This window comes from Pinus tabuliformis, chromosome 7 (genome assembly GCF_031772625.1).
Source record: "Pinus tabuliformis cultivar Carrire ecotype Pingquan chromosome 7, CPIR1, whole genome shotgun sequence".
Taxonomy (NCBI): Eukaryota; Viridiplantae; Streptophyta; class Pinopsida; order Pinales; family Pinaceae; genus Pinus; species Pinus tabuliformis.
Genome location: NC_142293.1, coordinates 1,696,927,528 through 1,696,947,146, shown reverse-complemented (window position 1 = coordinate 1,696,947,146; position 19,619 = coordinate 1,696,927,528).

Sequence of the window (19,619 nt, the reverse complement as noted above, 5' to 3'; positions counted from 1 at the left end):
CAAGAAAGGAAAGCAAAGGTCAATGTAGTGACCCTTTAGAGTTTATCAGATTTGCAGAGACAGGGACATTCACATATCAATTATGGATAGGAAGAAATGAAAAATGGGGATATGGTAGTAGATCTCATGGAGGGCACAGGTCGGACATAGATGACATGGTCAAAGGTGGTAGATCGATGGATACACCTGACAAGAGAGGTAGTGGTTATGGATTTTATTCTAGTTCTAGATCAGAGAGACATCATGGTCATCACCTTTATCATCCTTATAGGAGGAATTATAAGTAGTACTTGCTGGATGAGTTCAAGAAATGCAAGCCTCCTACATTTTATGGAGAACTAAAGAAATCAGATGATGCAGAAGCATGGTTGCTTGGGATGAATAAGTTCTTCGAGTTGCATGATTATACAGAGAATATGGAAGTTAGGATAGCTATTTTCAACCTCAAAGGGAAAGCATACATCTAGTGGGAATATGTGAAGCATGTCGAAGACATCAAGACAGAGGAGTTGAGTTGGCATGTGTTTAAGAGACTTTTCAAGAAGAATTACTTGTCAGAGAGATACTGTGATGGTAAGGCAAAGGGGTTCTATGAGTTGAAGCTGGGATCGATGACAAACAAAGAGTATATGACTAAGTTCTTGGAGCTATTAAGGTATGTGCCATATCTTAAGGATGAGAAGATGAAGGTTCAAAGATTCCTTAGTGGATTTCCTTTAGATTTTAAGGGCAAGATTGAGTATGATGAGCCTCAAACATTAGAGGAAGTAATTGGGAAGATGAAGCATTGTTATGAAAAGTCTAAGCATAAGTCGGAGCCTAAGAATGGTTTGAAAGGTAATGACAATACTAAAGGAAAGTGGGATAAGAAATGAGGATACCTCAAGATACAGATAACAAGGAGAATGCATAACCATACAAGAAGTTCAATGCACTTGATAGAGGATAGGGATTTCAGTCTAAGGAGAAAAACAAGGGTGATGGCAGGAATCCTTTGTAGTGTTGGACTTGTGGAAAGGATCATCATAGGTGATATTGTCCACAACATCAAGGTAGCAGATCTAAAATTTACAGTGCTCAAGAGGCACAAACAGTTGGGGATGTTGGACAGAGTATTCCTCATATTTTTGCAACATTGGATAATAGGCAGGCTGATCATTAGGCATCTATTATCGAGATGGAAGGCAAGCTTTGTGGTCAATTTGTTTCTATTATGATTGACCTTAGATCTAACTATAGTTATATCAATCCTGGCGTGGTGGATAAGTGTTGCTTGAATAAAGAAGTTCATGTAGAGTCTTGGTTGGTGCAGTTGGCTACAAGTGCCAAGAAAATAGTTCATCATTGGTTAAGATCTTGTGCATTTGAACTGAACAATATGTCTACATCAACTCATATAAATGTACTTTTGTTGGGATCATACAATATGTTGTTGGGTGTGGATTGGTTATACATTCATGATACTAAGGTAGATTTTTATGATAAGGCTATTGAGTTCTTGGATGATGATGGAGAGAGGAGAATCTTGCAAGTTAAGAAGAAGCCTATGTCAGTGAGAATGGTTAAGCCATGCAGGCAAAGCGCAGTAGAAGGAAAGGATGTGTATTGTTTGTAGTTCATATTTCAAGTGAAAAAGGGAAGTATGTCGAGGATGCTAAAGTCTTGAAGAAGTATTTAGTTTTGTAGCACTTTCACGATGTATTCCTAGCAAAGATTTCAGAGTTATTGCCTCATAGGATAGTGCACTTTTCTATTGAGTTGATGTCGAGAGCAACACCAACATTAAAGGAACCATACATGATGATCACTCCAGAGTTGGCGGAATTGAAGTTGCAGCTTAAGGAAATGCTTGATAAGGGATACATTAAGCTAAGTGTGTCACCTTGGGGTGCACCAATATTGTTTGTGAAAAAGAAGGATAGTACTCCTAGGGTGTACATTGATTACAGGTCTTAGTGTCCTATATTATAGTAGTCAGAAACAAGTTTAGTCTTTCAAATTTATTTTGGCAAATGTGTATAGGTTGCGCTATGATCTCTTAGAGATCAGGCTATTGGTCTTAGTATAGAATGAAAGATTCCATTTTTTATGTAATTATGTTAGAGTGTGTGAAAGATGATGTAAAGATAGTTTATGATTGCCTAAAGGTTGAGTTAAGTGAGTCTAGGGTCAAGTCTCATAAAAAAATCATGAGTGAGGTCATGGTGTGTCTTGTATTCTCGTCATTGGCACAAATTTGTAGGGTCAGTATGGTCAGCTAGGGTGTCAAAATCACATTGTGCCTTGAAATCATCACCAGTACAACAGTTATGAGACATGTGTTGTGCTTTTGACAATTGTTGTGCTTTCATAATTAAGGTTCAAAATCATATCATTTCCCTTGAAAGGAAAAGTTAGTCACCTTGGGAGTTCAGAGGCTTGTTTTAAAATACAAAATATCAGAGATCCATTCATTCTTCCATTGAAATATTGATAGACATTGCTTAGGGTTTGTTGTGCAAAGTATGTAGGGGAGGCACTGCTCTCAAAAACAATCTTTGTGCTCACAAACAGTCATTGTGCTCAAAGACAGCCACTGCACTCATAAATAGTCGGTGCGCTCCTTCAATCCAAGTGGTTATCGCTATTTTCAGGGTTCAATTCCTCATATTCTTGAATCATTTGTCTTTCATTCTGTCAAAATTGCCCTTATATGTTGAGAAAAATGCATTAATGACCTTGAAAACCTTGAATTCGTAAGCTCGTTGCGTTTCTTGTCTAAGCCTGGAGAATATGTTGTGCTTTACCTCTGTCGTTGCATTTTATGTTGTCACCTCCATAAAACACGCAAAGTTTTATTTTCCACCCGTGTTTTGAATCCTAACATTCTTTTTAGTTGGTATGGAACCTTACATCTTGTTGTTGCTACCCTTGAGGATCAATAAATGTTTTTTATTTCATGTGTTGCACTTTCTCGCTGCACCTGTGTTTTTAATTTTCCCATTGTAAGAAAAAAACATTTCGGTTGTTTATTTGGGTTTGAGAGATTTGGGTTTTTCATTCTAAATTTCCATAAAGTACTTATCTATATCCCTATTTTCATCATTGCTACCCTATTGTTGTGCTAAATTGGAAAACATTGAAATTGCTTTTAGAAACCCTAGAGTTCACCTCTGTTGTGAAGTCACGACAACTCCAGATAGAAAGAAACACAACGGAGGAGATATAGTGAGGTTTGAGCCTCAAGAACTTAACTTAATAAACTTAGACCCAACAATTAGAGTTGCATTTGAACAAGATGGCTACATCATATTTTGTGAGAAGTTCCATGGATATAGTGTACAACTCACCAAAGGGTTTGCCTTGAATTTCACTGGGATGGATGTTAAGATTGGAGAGCTCAGTTTTCTAGTATCATATGTCACCAGTTAAGCTACTACAGAGATTCCTCTACAAGGATAACAATGGTTCAAGGGCATGCCTCTAGACATAGCCAATTATAAAGATTTCTTAAAACCAAAGTACAAAAACAAGGGATATGGAGCTATTGTACCAAGAGTTTATCTGCTTGAACCCTACAAAAAACTTTTGAAGGTAATCTAGGGATACTTCACTTGTGAAGGCAAGTTTGGGAGAATCTATCAGTAACATTTTAGGCTATTGATGCACTTCACAGGAAAGAGCCCTTTGAATCTGCCTTTCTATTTATTCATAAGCCTTAGTAAGATGGCAGATAAAGTTCAAGGTAAGAAAATCCAAGTGGAGCCCAGTCTTTTCCATTTCTCTTTGACTAAGTTGTTGGTGGTAGAAGAATTTAACAAGAAAAATCAGACATGGCAGGCATTCATAGATTCATCAAAGTTGGCAGCAGAAGTACCAACTAGCCCTTGGAGTAAAAATGACACACCATCATATATGCCAAGAGATGTGCAATCACTAGTTGAAAGTTCAGTTAAAATACCATAAGCTTCAGTTGATCCATCAGAAAAGAAGAAGGGTAAAAAGCTACAATTTTCTCCTGAGGTAGTGGAGGTTCCCAAGAAGCCACTCACTAGAGCCACTACAAATAAATTTCCTTTGGAACAAACACTTGAGCAGCCAACTGAGGTTTTAGACACCATACTAGAGGATATTGTTCTAGATGATAAAGACAATTATATTTTACAATTACAAGAACAATTGAAGAAGGCACACTTGGTTATTGCTCAACTACAGCATGACAAAAGGGAATTGAAGAAGATTGTTTTAGAAAAAACACCTAATATTTGTGAAACATAACAAGTAATAAAAGAAACTCCATCTATCACTAAATCCAAAGGTAAAGGGAAGGTAGTCACAAAGGATATTCAAGAGTTAGAAGCTCCATCAACAAGAGTTCCTATGGCTATGTCTTCAACAAGAAAGTTGCAGCTACAGAAGGAAGGGTCAGTGCAGAAAGAGAAGAAGGTTGAGATAGATGAAGGGAAGAATACTTTTCATAGATTGAGGATGTAGTTGAAAAAATCCCAAAGTGAAATTGTTGAACTTAAGAAGCAAGATGAAAGGGCGAGGCAAACGATATATGACCATTTGGACATGTGTGAGCCAACGATGTCAAATGTTAAGTATATGTTGAAAATGACTCTGCCCTTACATAGGCAACTCAAAAGCATCTGTAGACAGAACCTCACATGGAGGAAGGAGCTAAGGGCCGCCAAGCAATAGTTGCAGGAAATACAAGAGAAGGACAAAGCTAAGCTTGATTTTGTAACATCCCTCATTAAAATTCCATGTAATAAAAGGTAATAAAGGCAAAAATAATAACCATGTTTGATGGGACACCTATTCCAAGCTGGATGTTGGGAAAAAGCATAGTGATGGGGATCACTTGTAGTTGATTAATGGCTAAGGAAATTGACAAAATGGCAGTTTTCACACATTTATTTATGAAAATAATGGAAATTAGGAGAAAAGGGAGGTGAAAGGTCATAGGTTACATGTGACGAGGAAAATGAAAGAAAATAATGGAAAATGAAGAAAACAGAGGCCTTATTCATAAAAAGGCTTCTGAGGATTAGTTCATAACCTTTTGTCAGTTCATTTTTGGAGCTCTCTCATTATTCTCTCTCTCTCTCTCATACTCTTGGATAATTAAAATTTTCTTGGAGCACTCTTGAAGGGTGTGGCATACTTGGATTTTTGGAGCAAGAAGGAAAAGGAAGAGCAGGAAAGTGCAAGAGGACATCGGGATTAGTAGCTATAGCGGGATTTGTTTGTAGGTACCAAGTTGCATGTATGTTTTCCTCACTAGTTTTGGCATGCATGGCATTTGCATGTAGTTTGCTGGTTGTGATCTACCATTGGCATGTAGGATGGTCTGGATTGATAGTGGATTTTCCTAGCCTTGCCATTTCCTCGATAGCCATGGAGATTGTGGGTTCATTTCATTATTTTTTTTTGGTCAGTTCTCATGTTTCCTTAACTTGGGTTGAGTTACTAGTTCCTGGAGCCTTGGTTGGACAAATGCTTTGGAGCCCTGTAACAAATTGGATTGAGTTACTAGTCCCATAGCCTTGGTTGGGAAAACACTCTGGATCCCTTGGTGGGTTGATTTACTAGTCCTGGAGCCTTGGTTGGACAAACACTATGGATCCCGATAAAAGTTGTGGGTTGAGTTACTAGTCCTAGAGCCTTGGTTGGAAAAAATGCTCTGGAGCCCTGGAAGGCTTGAATAGACCAATCTAATGATGGTTTTGTGATGGCCGACCATGAGATGGAATCATTGTTTGATGGGTTGAGGTGGTTGGCCTCTGGCAACACTAGATGGTTTTGGATTGATGTGTTCTATGAGATCCCACATTCATGCTTGGAATATGGCACGGGGGTGAATGGCTGAAGAGAGATTTGGCTCAGCTATTCTATGGTCAGGTGGGACGTGTAAGTCCCATCCCGAGTTTGGATTTTGCATCATCTATATGAGGTTATTTCTCCTTGTATTTCTATGAGTATTATATTGGTTTATATGTGGATCATATGGTTGTGATTTCATTGATATTTTTGATGCTATTATGTTGGTTATGTATGTGTTTTATGACAGTATATATGTATGGCTCTCATCATGTTTTTACTTGTAAATGAATGAAAAATGTATCTATGAACTAATGGATGAAATGGCAGTTATTGTGTTGAGGCATCAATGCCTCTTCACGATTCTCATATAAGTCTGAGACCCCTATACTCAGATTTGTTATTTACACCTGTAGATTACATATTCGTGATATGTTTAACGAAATGCCTGTCATGGCTAGTAGGGGTCCAGTCAAGGTCTTGTTCAAGTGATTGCATTTGGACTATCATTTATCCATTATTTTACTGTTCTGAAAATGTCATTCAATTTTGGGCAATGACCTGGGCTCTGGGTCTGAAAAAGTGGCTCAAATCCTGGGACGCTAGCAAATCACTGAGAAAAATAGTCCCTGGACGCTAACTTGTAGGCCTGTAAGAGTGTCCAAAAGTCCCTGGACATGCTGGCATGACCATAACATGATAAAATATAGAGATCAAGTGGTCCAAAATCTCAGTGGGACCCATGCGCTAGTTGGCAAAAAGGTTGGATTGGTTCCTAAGGGTCCTAATGCTAATGTTGAATGTATGTATGGTGTGCTTCCATCAATTCTACTTCCTTAACGTGACTTGGGAGGTCAAATCATATCATAGTGGCCTCTTGTCACATGTTTACCCTGGATTTTAGATTGCTTGGGTAGATGTGGGAGGAGGGTGTTACAGATTTGTTGGCTTAAGCAGCCAAAGTCTAAGTATTGGAATAGGTAAATCAAAACAATTTTGGTTTTTTGTCTTTTTTCCAAGTATGATAACTGAGTGGGGTTGGATAAGGAGGTTGAGTGTTTCATATTTTGTATGAATTTTTTTGGGAAGCACAATCAGTCACACTTTGAAGTTTATGAATTTTTTTCTAAAGGGAGTAGTTCACACATCATGTTGCATTTTCACAAGGCATTAGGATTTGATGAAACTGTAAAATTTTGACATATTTTTGGTGAATGAGTACTTGAAAAGGGATTTCAACATTTTCAGTATCATCAACAGGTGGTTTATCTTGTTCAGAGACCTCGGCACTGGTCAAAACCATGAAGGATAGGTTTCGTTGTACTTTCATACAGGCGTTGCGCTTTTTCTCTAGGTGGAGTTTTGAGAGATGGAATCTTTGTAGAATAAAAATAGGTTTTACAAGGGGAAGGTGATGATGTCCAAGATGTTTCCCACGTGAAACAGTCATTGAGAAATTCAGAAACTGATCAGAGTTATATGAAACATCAATTTTTTGCACTTATGTGTTGCATTTCTGTTGGACTAGGAAATAGCGTAACGTCGACACTGCGTTTCCACATTGTCAACACTTTGACTGTGAGATTCATGTCTAAAATTTATGTAATTAATATTTATGGTCATGATTAATTTTTTAAGGCGTCTAAGAACTTTGAAACTCAATTTGGGCATTATATTTAATGTAAATTTGTTTGAAAAAACCTTAGTCAAAGTAGTTCCTAGTTTTTAGAAAAACAGTTACATATTCACTGCAGTAGGAAGAAATAAAAATCCTTTAGGGAATTCGGTTCCTAAAGGTGGGAAATTTTTTTTTTTTATCTATTTATGATGTAATTTTGATGAAGCAATAGGTTGGTCATGTTTAGGAGAAGAGACATTGTGCATTGTATTTTCTAATATTTTTCAAGTGAATGAAAAACACTGAGGTGTGACTTTACAGGGATTCCTGTGTCAGTTCCTAATGGTGATGTTCTTTCTTATGTTGTAAATTTTCTCTCTTGTCATTTCCATGTTTGAATGTATGTCTTAATGTTTGGTTAAACAAGGATTTATGTCAAAACTCACTGTCAAAGTGCTCTGATATAGTTTTCTAAACAATTAATGTTTCCTTCTTAAATGAAATTTAGAATTCATCCTTCAGTTAGATGCTCTATATGTCATTTCCACCATTCCTCTACTCACCCTTCTAAAACTAATTAAATTTAAAACACTAATAGGATTGCCTACCTTGCCCCTATCAAAATATACCTCATCCCTTCGCCCTCTCACTGGAAAAATAATCAACTTTATATGACCATATGCCCAATGGATTTTCCCTCTACCCTACCAACAAATTGTTAAATATATGCCTGTAACCTATGATTTTCATACCTAGCCTAAAATATCAGTGACTCAACTTTTGGATAGAGAGAGCCCTCTCTGAAACTGGAATGGCTAGATTCTAGTTTTAAAGTGGTTTGTGGTTACCATCGGGTTCCTCTCATCAGCCTGGAGGAATTACAGAGTGCGAATAACATGCAACTGAACAAGGTAACAATCAAGAACAGGTACCCACTACCTCAGATTGACAACTTGTTTGATCAATAGAAGGGAGAAATAATGTTCTCGAAGATTGATTTGAGATCAGGATATCATTAGGTACGCATCAAAGAAGAGGACATATACAAGACTGCTCCCTGGACTAGGTATGGGAATTATGAGTTTGTTGTAGTTCCTTTTGGTTTAACTAATGCTCTAACTACTTTCATGTGTTTGATGAATAGTGTGTCGCTTCCTTATCTGGACAAGTTTGTGATAGTGTTTATTGATGACATATTGATATATTCCAAGAATGAGGAAGAGCATGTAGAAAATCTAACAACAATTTTAAGATTGTTGAGAGAGCATCAATTGTATGGAAAGCTTAGTAAGTGCAGTTTCTTTCAGACAAAAGTTCATTACTTGGGGCATGTTGTTTCCAAGGAAGGTATAGTAGTGGACCCAGAAAAAATCAGAGCTATCATGGAGTGGGAAGCTCCTAGAAATGTGGATGAGGTCAGATCATTCATGGGGTTAGCAGGTTACTACAGAAGGTTCATCAGGAACTTCTCATGGATTTCCTATCCTATTACATCCTTGCAGCGAAAATGGAAGAAGTTCGAATGGACAAAGGAGTGTGCAACTAGTTTTGAGAAATTGAAGCATTTTCTTACAAATCCTCCGGTTTTGGATATTGCAGATCCTGACAAAGAGTTTGTAGTGTGTACAAATTCTTGCAAGAAAGGGCTTGGTGGAGTTTTGATGCAGGAAGGACATGTGGTATAATAAGAGTCAAGGAATTTTAATGAGCACAAATAGAATTATCTTACTCACGATATTGAATTGGAAACCATCATTCGTGCATTGAAGATGTGAAGACACTATCTTCTTGACGGAAAGTTTGTTTTGATGAGTGATCACAATGGGCTGAGATACTTGTTTGACCAACCTAATTTGAATGTCAGGCAACCTAGATGGTTAGCCACACTTGGTGAGTTTGATTTAGAGATCAGGTACATTAAGGGTAAAGAGAATAAGGTTACAGATTCTCTTAGCATAAGAGTGCAGGTAAATCACATTGCATCTATGAGTTCATATGGGACAAATTTGCAGGAGCAGATCTTGCAGACATGACAATAGGATGACATGTACCAACAACTTAAGCACATGTTACAACATCATAGTACAGGTGATCAAGATGTGAATTATCATCTCACGACACATGGTTTGGTGATATTTAGGGATAAGATTTATGTGTCCGACAAAAGTGATCTCAAGAAGATTATCTTGAGGGATATTCGTGTCACTAGGGATATCATAAGACATTGAAAGCAATTAAGAAATTTTATCATTGGCCAAAATTGAAGAAAGAGGTGGCTGATTTTGTTGCAAGATCTTTGGATTATCAGTAGGTAAAAGCAAAGTGTAAGTATCTAGGTGGTCTATTGCAACTGATTTTGATTCCAGAGTGGAAATGGGAGGTCATTTCCATGAAATTCATTATAGGTTTATCGAAGACATCAATGTAGCATGACTCTATTATGGTTTTGGTTGATATTTTGACCAAGGTAGCTCACTTCATTGAGGTTAATTCTACTAATTCAACTAGTGAGGTAGCTCGGGTCTTCATTAGGGAGATAGTGAAATTGCATGGTATTCCTAAGAAGATTGTATCAGACATAGATGTCAATCTCACTTCAGGTTTTGGAAAGAGTTGTTTGTAGGTTTGGAGATAGAGTTGGCCTTATGTACATATTATCATACACAAACAGATGGACAGACAAAGAGGGTTAATAGGATTCTTGAGCACATGTTGAGGATGTACATTATGCATTAGCAGAGGAAGTGGGAAGAGTATCACCACTGGTTGAGTTTTCTTATAATAATGGGTATCAAGAGTCCTTGAAGATGAGTCTATTTGAGGCACTTTATGCGTAGAGTTGTAATACTCCTATTAGTTGGAGTGATCCAGTGAATAGGGTATTGATTGGATGGGATATGTTGGAAAAGATGGAACAAGAAATGTAGGTTATTAAAAGGAATTTTAAGGCAGCACATGACAGGCAGAAGAGTTATGTAGATCAAAACAAAGTATTTAAGGAGCTTCAAGTTGGAGAACATGTGTACTTGGAGGATTAGATCATGTGTCGAGCTGGCACCTCGACATTGTGGGCCTTTTGAGATCCTTGAGAGGATTGGACCAGTGTCCTACCGACTTGAATTGCCTCCAACATTGAAAGTCCATGAAGTTTTCCATGTTTCATTGTTTAAGAAGTATGTTTAGGATGTTGATCATGTGATTGACTGGTCTATATTGCAGGTCGATCCAAACGGAGAATTCTAGCTGGGACCACAGTGCATATTGCAGCGGAAACAACTCATAATATGGAACAGAGCAATCGAGCAAGCTAAAGTGCAATGGAAGTATTTTGGGCCCAATGAAGCTACATGGGATATGGTAAATCAAATGTGGGCTATGTGTCCTTCTTTATCTATCGGTTGAGTAGATGTATTATGGTATATGTGTTTGATGTTTTGTTGGTTATATGTATATGCATATGTATGTTGTAAATATCGCATTGAGTTGTGTTATAAAGCTCCAATAAGCGGTATTGTTAGGTTCCTATAATACTAGTGTAGCCCCCTTATTGTTATTGTTAGTGTAGCTCTCTATTGTTATTTTTGTACCCATGTATCCCCCATATTGTTATTGTTGTGCCCCATAGAAGCCCATTATTATTATTGTTGTGCCCTTACATTATTATTGTTATGTAGTCTCTAATTATATTGTGACCCCTTAGACTCCTATATATAGCAAGGAGGTCTAATCATTTGTATCATAAAATAATTGTTCATTTATGTGATGTAAAGGAGGTTTCCCCCTTGAAGAGCTTATTTCTCAAGTCGTTGATCTATCTTTTCTTTAGTTTTGTGAGTTGGTTGCATAACATTTGGTATCAGAGCTTTGATTCTAGGGTTTTGCTGCTTCAAATAGGTCATCTTGATATTTCCTCTATAACTTTTTTCTACGAAGTTTAAGAAGTTGAGATTGTGACCACATGCAGCCAAAACATTGATGAAATTCATGTAAAAAGTTAAGATCTTGGTTCGCTATATTTTCTGAGATAAGTTCTGAAGAAGTTAGGGTTTTTTCATGCTCCAGAATTCAGTATTAAACAAGTGACCTTGGTAAAATCATCATAACTTCCTCTACGATCATCGAATTTGAATTTTGTAAAAAGTGAACGAACTGTAGTTTTTTGTTATCATATTTAGGGTTGAAGGTTGAAACAGTGACATGTGGCACTCCATGAAAGTTCGCTCTACTGAACTAGTCTATAGTCAAGTCATTTTAGGATATTGAGCATAACGTTTTCTTGAAGAATCCAATCTTGGTTAGACATGTGGAATTGGAAAGAAGACTCAAAGGGTTACCACAATTTGGAATTTCATGTTGAAAATGCAGCAAGAAATTCCTAATTTAATTTTGCCCAAAATTAATTAGGATAAATTCTAATTCTAATTTCATAAAAATACTTGGAGGAATTTAACTTAAGTGGTATGGCACTTATCACTTAGTTGATCAGTTAATTCGATTTGGAGATATTTGAGTTCAATTCTGCATGATTGATTACTAATTTTTAGCAATATAGTTCAGTTAATTTGAGTTATCGTTAGTGTAACTAGTTCTCACTGTTAGTAGAACTAGTGGAGGTTCAGTCAAGGGCATGTAACTTTTTTCACACTGAGTGATCATCCAGTTAAATTGATCAATCAACCTAAATTAATTCATGCATGCAGAGAATTCGAGTTACCAAGTTGAGATTGGAGTTCAAGGGCAATGTACTATTAGTTGTAGACAATTCCAATTTGTATAGGTGGTCCATGCAGTCAGAGAAGGGCCTCCAAGGATTGCACAATTCTAATTGGGAATTTCCCTAATTAATAGGTGGCTAATTCCTTGAGGAGCAACACTAGGAAATAGGGACTTATGCAGGCTTGGATTTGGTTAAGTATTGACCAGAGCGTGTCTAAGAAGTGTTGAGATAGATTATACTAGTGTAGAGGTTGCTCGAGCTTGAGCAAGAATTGTATTTCTTCTCTATTTTCTAACTAATGCAATACATATAGGATGTTATGAAACCATCTCACAAAAAGATAGAAAAGATAGATCAACGCCTTAGAATTCAGCGTCTTCGAGGGGGCAACCTCCTTTACATTACACAAATGAATGATTCCTTGATGATTCAAATGACAAAACCTCCTTTCTATATATAGGAGTCTAAGGAGTCACAATATAACCCAGTCAACCTAACAATAATAATATAAAGGCACAAAAATAACAATAGAGGGATTCTATGGGGCACTGTAATAACAATATGGGGACAATAGGGGCACAACAATATTAATAAGGGATACAACTACAATAGTAATGGGGTAATCACTAGTACTGTAGGGACCTAACATGCCCCTCTCCTTCAAAAAAGTGTTGTCCTCAACGCTTGAGTAGTTCTGGATGCTTCTATATAAAATTTTCATCCTCCCATGTGGAATCTTCAGCGGATAAGTTCTTCCACTTGATGAGATACTCCGAAATTGATCGATTTCATAGCTGTCGAGTTCTTATTTCTGTGACTACTTCCAGTTCCAATATAATTTTTCCTTCCTCGTCAAGTTCTAGCAATATTGTTTGAACTGGGAGCTTGTCGCCTATAACCTTGTTTAAACATGAAACATGGAAAACTAGGTGCACTCGAGAAGCTACAGGAAGCTCCAATTTGTATGCCATAGTACCAATCTTTTGCAACACCTTGTACAAACCATAATACTTTGGTGATAATTTATTATCCTTCTTAGCTTGCTTGAGGGACATTTGTTTATATGGTTGTAGTCGTATGAATACCCAATCACCTACATCAAAACTTCTTTCGCTACGATGTTGATCTACTTATTATTTCATTCTATTCTATGCCAACACGAGGTTATCCTTTAAGAGTTGGAGGACTTGTTGTTGATGCTCGACGTGATGTTACACTGCTTGAACCTTAGAATTTTCTCTTAAATATGATGTGATGGATGGTGGATGATATCCATAAAGTGCCATAAATGGGGTTATTTTTGTTGATGTATGGAAGGAAGTGTTATACCACCATTCAGCCAGAGGCAACCATTTGACCCATTGTGTCTGTTTATCAGATACAAATCAATGAAGATATCCTTCCAAACATTTGTTTACTATCTCAATTTGCCCATCAGATTGAGGATGATAAGATGAGCTATGAGCTAACTGAGTACCGAGACAAGAAAATAATTTTGTCCAAAAATTTCCAGTGAAAATGGGGTCTCTGTCACTTATAATAATCTTTGGATTTCCACGAAAATGCATCTTTCTTCAATAATGTTGTTAGAGGTGTTGCTATTCTCCCATAATTCTTAATAAACTTGCAATAATACCTTGTCAACCCGAGGAATCCTCGCAAATGCTTTATGGATGTGGGGATTTTCCATTCCTTAATGGCTTTAATTTTTCTAGGTTCTACCTTAACTCCTTCATGAGATACAATATGACCCAGATATTCCACCTCTTGTACTCCAAAGAAACATTTGGATCTTTTTGCATATAATTGTTTCTCCTCCAATAGTTGTAGCACCATGTCAACATGTTCAACATGATCCTTCCAAGACTTGCTGTAGATTAGTATATCATCAAAAAATACTAACACAAATTTTCCAAGGAAAGGTTTGAAAATGGAATTCATCAAACCTTGAAATGTAGAAGGTGCATTGGTAAGGACAAAAGGCATGACCAAAAATTCATAATGACCTTCATGAATTCTAAATGTTGTTTTCGGAATGTCTTCAGTCTTCATTCTGATTTGATGATATCCTGAATGAAGATCCAACTTGGTGAAGTAAATTGATCCATGCAATTCATCCAGTAATTCATCAATGACAGGAATGGGAAACTTATCTTTAATAGTGAGCTTGTTGAGCTCCCTATAATCCGGACACATGTGCCATGATCCATCCTTCTTATGCACCAATACTACTGGAGCAGAGAAAGAACTTTGACTAGGTTGAATTATACCAGCCTCTAGCATTTCTGCAACCATACGTTCAATTTCACTCTTTTGGGCATAGGGATATCTGTACGGCCTGATGTTTGGAGGAACACTTCCTGGAATCAAATGAATAGCATGATCATGATCACGAATAGGTGGGAGACCTTTGGGAGTCTCAAATACCTTGGAATGATTGTCCAAGACTTTTTGGAGATCTGGAGAAATAGATGATTTCGATGTGGAAACATATAGTGAACATAATTGTGCAATTACACCTCGTTGTTCCTTTTTTAGAAGCTTTGTCATACCGTTAGAGCTGATTATCTTTCCCGGTTTCCCTGTAATACCCCTTAATTCAACTTACTTTCCTTCCGCAGAAAATTTCATGAAAATTTCTTGAAAATTAAAAGCTATTGTACCCAAGGATTGTAGCCATTGGACTCCTAGTACAACATCAACACCTCCCATTAGAATGGAAAGCATTGGGCTAGTCAATACATATTCTCCCATGGATAGCTTGATATTATGGCACTTTCCAGAGAAATTTATTGTTCCTCCATTTGCAACCATCACTTGATACTCTGGTGTTGGATATAAGAAGCAATTCAATTCTTTTGCTACCTTACAATGAATAAAATTGTGGGTACTTCCTGAATCAATCAGCACTATTACCTTTTTCTTCTTGATTTGTCCTTCTATATTGATGGTTTGAGGAGTGGTAATTCCCGCCAATGCATTACAAGATATGGTTGGATTCATTTCCTCTTTATCTAGCCTTTGTTCCTGGAGTATATCCTCTTCTTTTGACCTTTCTTGCTCCTTTTCTTCTTCCTCTTCACAATCTATGTAGAATAATTTTTTCTCGGCACACTTATGACCTTTAGTGTATTTTCTATCACAACTGTAACAAAGCCCTTTTGCTCTTTTTCTTCCAATTGTTGTGGTGTCAACATTATAGGTTGTGGAAGACTAGGGGCAACAACACTTCCATCTTTATAGTTGTGAGTGGTATGCTTCCTGGTTGCCATAATTTTGCTTTCCATTTTTCTTGCTAACCTAAATCCCTTCTCTAATGAATCAGGTTCCCAAAGGCAAACATCATGTTGGATATTATCCTTTAAAGTCCCTATGAACACATCAATCCTATGCTCCTCTGGAATATTTTTTACCCTTATGTTCAATTTTTGGAACTCCTCAATGTGCTCCATTATTGAAACCTTTTGTTTGAGACTTATCAATTGGCTAAAAAAAGTGTTTCTTTTTGTATCCTCATAATGTGTTGTCAATTCTTTCGTAAGATTTTCCCAAGTGATAAGTAGTTTATGAGAGAAAGGCCATTGATACCATACAAACTGATTTGGTTCCAAATATAAAGTTGCAATACGCACCTTTTGTGTGTTTTTCACATTATTGAGATCGAAAAATTGCTCCATCTGTAATATCCATGTTGCGGGATCCTTGCCATCAAACTCCCTCATATCGATTTTTGGAATATGGTTGGTCTTCAATCCAACATTAGAGTCTATGAAATGATGATTAACATTTATTTTGTTCGCATCATGAGTTTCCTTTACTACCCTTTCACCATTAGTAAGTATTTCTTGTAGAAAATTTGTCAAATCTGTCTTCAAATATGCCATGTCTGTCTTCAAATCTTTCTTCAAATCTATCTTCAAATCATCCATCTTAGCTTCCATGCCATTCATCTTAGCTTCCACGCCCTTTATCTTAGATTCCACGCCATTTATCTTAGCTTCTGTTAGCTTTTGTGAGAGTGACATTTGTTGCACTTGGTCTTGTAATTTTGATATATCATGTAGTATTTCTTCCTCTTCTTCATGAGTCATGCTAGAGATTTCAGGTTGCTTACTAGGTGTTTGCATTTTCTTTCATTGGGGCATCAGTTACCGATAATGATTCTCTACTATGCCCTTTGAATTCCTTCAAAATAATTTTTCAAACCAAGCTTAAGCAAAAATTTAAAAAAATCTACACACCATTTTTCACTTTGTAGGAGCTCGATATTGCCTCTGATGTATCTATGTAATTTCGGATCATCCAATTCTGAAATTGTGACCTGCAGTAGCCCTCTATGTCCTCTTTCCAATTCCACCAGTCTGATCCAAATTGGATTCTCCAAGGAATAGTTACACCAAATCTCCCACAGTGACCTGATTATAGACTAGTTCAGTAGAGTGAACTTGTACAACATGCCACGTGTCCCTGTTTCGACCTTTGGCTCTGAAAATATATACAAGAAACTAAGTCTGTCCTCTTTCTGTACCTTCTTACGAAATTTCAATCCGATGCTCAGAGAGAAAGTTATGACAATTTTCCCCAGGTCACCTGTTTGCAATGTAATTCAGGAGTATGCAAAAAGACCAACTTCCTCAGATAATATCTCCGCAAATATAGCACAAAAAGCTCTGAAATTCAAACCCGAGGTTCAGTGCGATTTCGTCTCAAATGGGTTTTTTTTTTTCGCTTTTGAAACGTCGCAGAAAAACAGTTATAGAGAAAATTCCACAATGACCTATTTGGAGCATCAAAACCCTAGAATCCAAAGCTCTGATACCAAATGTTATGAAACCAGCTCACAAAAAGATAGAAAATATAGATCATCGCCTTAGAATTCAGCCTCTTCGAGGGGGAAACCTCCTTCACATTACACAAATGAATGATTCCTTGATGATTCAAATGACAAAACCTCCTTTCTATATATAGGAGTCTAAGGAGTCACAATATAACCCAGCCAACCTAACAATAATAATATAAAGGCCCAAAAATAACAATAAAGGGATTCTATGGGGCACATTAATAAAAATATGGGGACAATAGGGGCACAACAATATTAATAAGGGATACAACTACAATAGTAATGGGGTAATCACTAGTATTGTAGGGACCTAACATAGGAAGGGGTTTTGAGCAGTTGTTTTCCCCTTAGAAAAATCTATGAGCATATGTGATGAATCTTGTCTGATGTTTATGTTGTGATTTCTCAATCATTTAATTGTTTCCACTGATGAGTAGAGTATATTCAAGTCTTTTGTTTTAGAAAATTACATAAGGAGTTTTAATCTACAAGGAATTTATACATGGTATTAGAGCAAAAATCACAATAGAAGAGAAGAATTTGAGTTTGTCTTTGCAGGTGAATCGAATTTGCAATATCACTTTTCATATCCAACGGGATGTCGTTCTATGGACTGAGACTCGAGTATGCCCTAAGTGTAGCTCGAATTATATTACTTGGAAGGATAGGACGGAGGAAGTGTTGGAAGATAAGGGGCTGAAGGAATTCATATACAATGATATTCCTAAGCCTCCAACAACTAATGCTCAAGGTTTGACAAAGTGGAAGAAATGTGTGGCAAAGGCGAGGAGGATCATACTAGAAGGAGTTCAATATCATATTGTGTTGAATCTCCATGGGAAGGACACCCCATATGCGATGTGGCAAGCATTGATAGACTTGTTTTAGAATAGCAGTGACCGCAGAAAGCTGGCACTAAAGGACAAGCTTCAAAAGACCAAGATGGAGAAGGGAAACACAATACCACAGTACCTAAGCAGGTTCACCCAATGTAGGGATGAACTTGGGAGTGTTGGTATTACAATTGTTGAAGATGGTCTAGTAAGCCTATCACTTCTAGGCCTTCCCAAGAGCTGGCACGACTACCAGGATTCGGTAAATGGGAGAGAGAAGCTACCAAATTGGGAGCGATTGTGGTGTGACTTGGTGCAAGAAGAGATAAGGCAGAACACTTGATATGGAACCTCATCTAAGCATGATGATGAGGATAATTGCGCCTTGGATGGAAAGGTAAAGAAAGGGAAAGGGAATAAATCTCAATCCAAATGGGATTCTAGTCAGGGCGGCAAGAAGAAATACTTGTTGAAGATCAAATTCTTTCACTATCATGAACTGGGACACTATGCCACGAAGTGTCCACACAAGAAGGCGGGTAAGAAGTCCTCAAGAGGAGCGACAGGTGAAGATTTTTCTTCACAATTAAAACTTTATTTCACCCTCATTGTTTGTATGGTGAGCACCATGATGTGTAGTGTGTTGTATCTCAATAGTGGAGCCTCATTCCATATGATAGGCAACTGAGAATTCTTTAGTGACTTGGAAGAGAAGGACCTCTAGATGCATATCGAAATGGGATATGACATAATGTATAATGTTACTGATATTGGTCTAGTTACTTTTCAGAGGGAGTATGCCCCCCCTCTAAAATTAAAAGACGTGATGTATGTTCCGGGTCTGAAGAAGAATCTCGTTTCAATTTCTATGTTGGAAGATCATGGCTACGATGTGATATTTAGTGACTTGGAAGAGAAGGACCTCTAGATGCACATCGAAATGGGATATGACATAAGGTATAATGTTACCGATATTGGTCTAGTTACTTTTCAGAGGGAGTATGCCCCGCCTCTCAAATTAAAAGACGTGATGTATGTTCTGGGTCTGAAGAAGAATCTCGTTTCAATTTCTATGTTGGAAGATCATGGCTACGATGTGATATTTAGGACAAGTGAAGCAATTTGAGCTTCGTGTGAAGAACCTCTACAAATTAGATGTAGAATATTGTCCAACATTGAACACAAAAGCATAGAAGGTGCAAAGTCAAGACATCGGTGAATTATGGCATGGAAGATTAGGCCATTTGTTGGGTGTGGAGCCTGATTATCTTATTCAAAGGTGTAGCCGCATTGGATGCTAGTTCGTGATGGGGCAACAACACCACATGTTTGTTCACTGCGAGGGGGGTCTAGGGGGGAAGACGATGATTTTTATGAGCCCCACCCTGGTGGGGGTTTAGGGACAGCTCCCCCAAAGCTAAAAATAGATGTAAAATTGCCTTGTAAAATGTTGTAATTTTGTAGTCAATCTGAGTCGTACATTAGGCGGATGATCTCACAATAGAAATTATGTTTAATTTATGGTTTTTTGCCCTAAAAGGAAACCCCTCGCTATATATGAGGGAATTGTATTGCGGTTGTGTATTCTGAACGAGAATGAGAGAGGAGATTATGTGAGAGTGAAGAGGAAATTACAACATATTTGCTGTAGGTTGTATCTCTTAATTTTGCTGGATAACATAAAGGAAGGACTAGCTGTTTCTCCGTGGACGTAACCCAAATTGGGTGAACCACGTATATCTGCGTCTCTCTTGTTTATGCGTTTTATATGTTTATAATTCTGCAATATTTTATGTGTTCCATTGC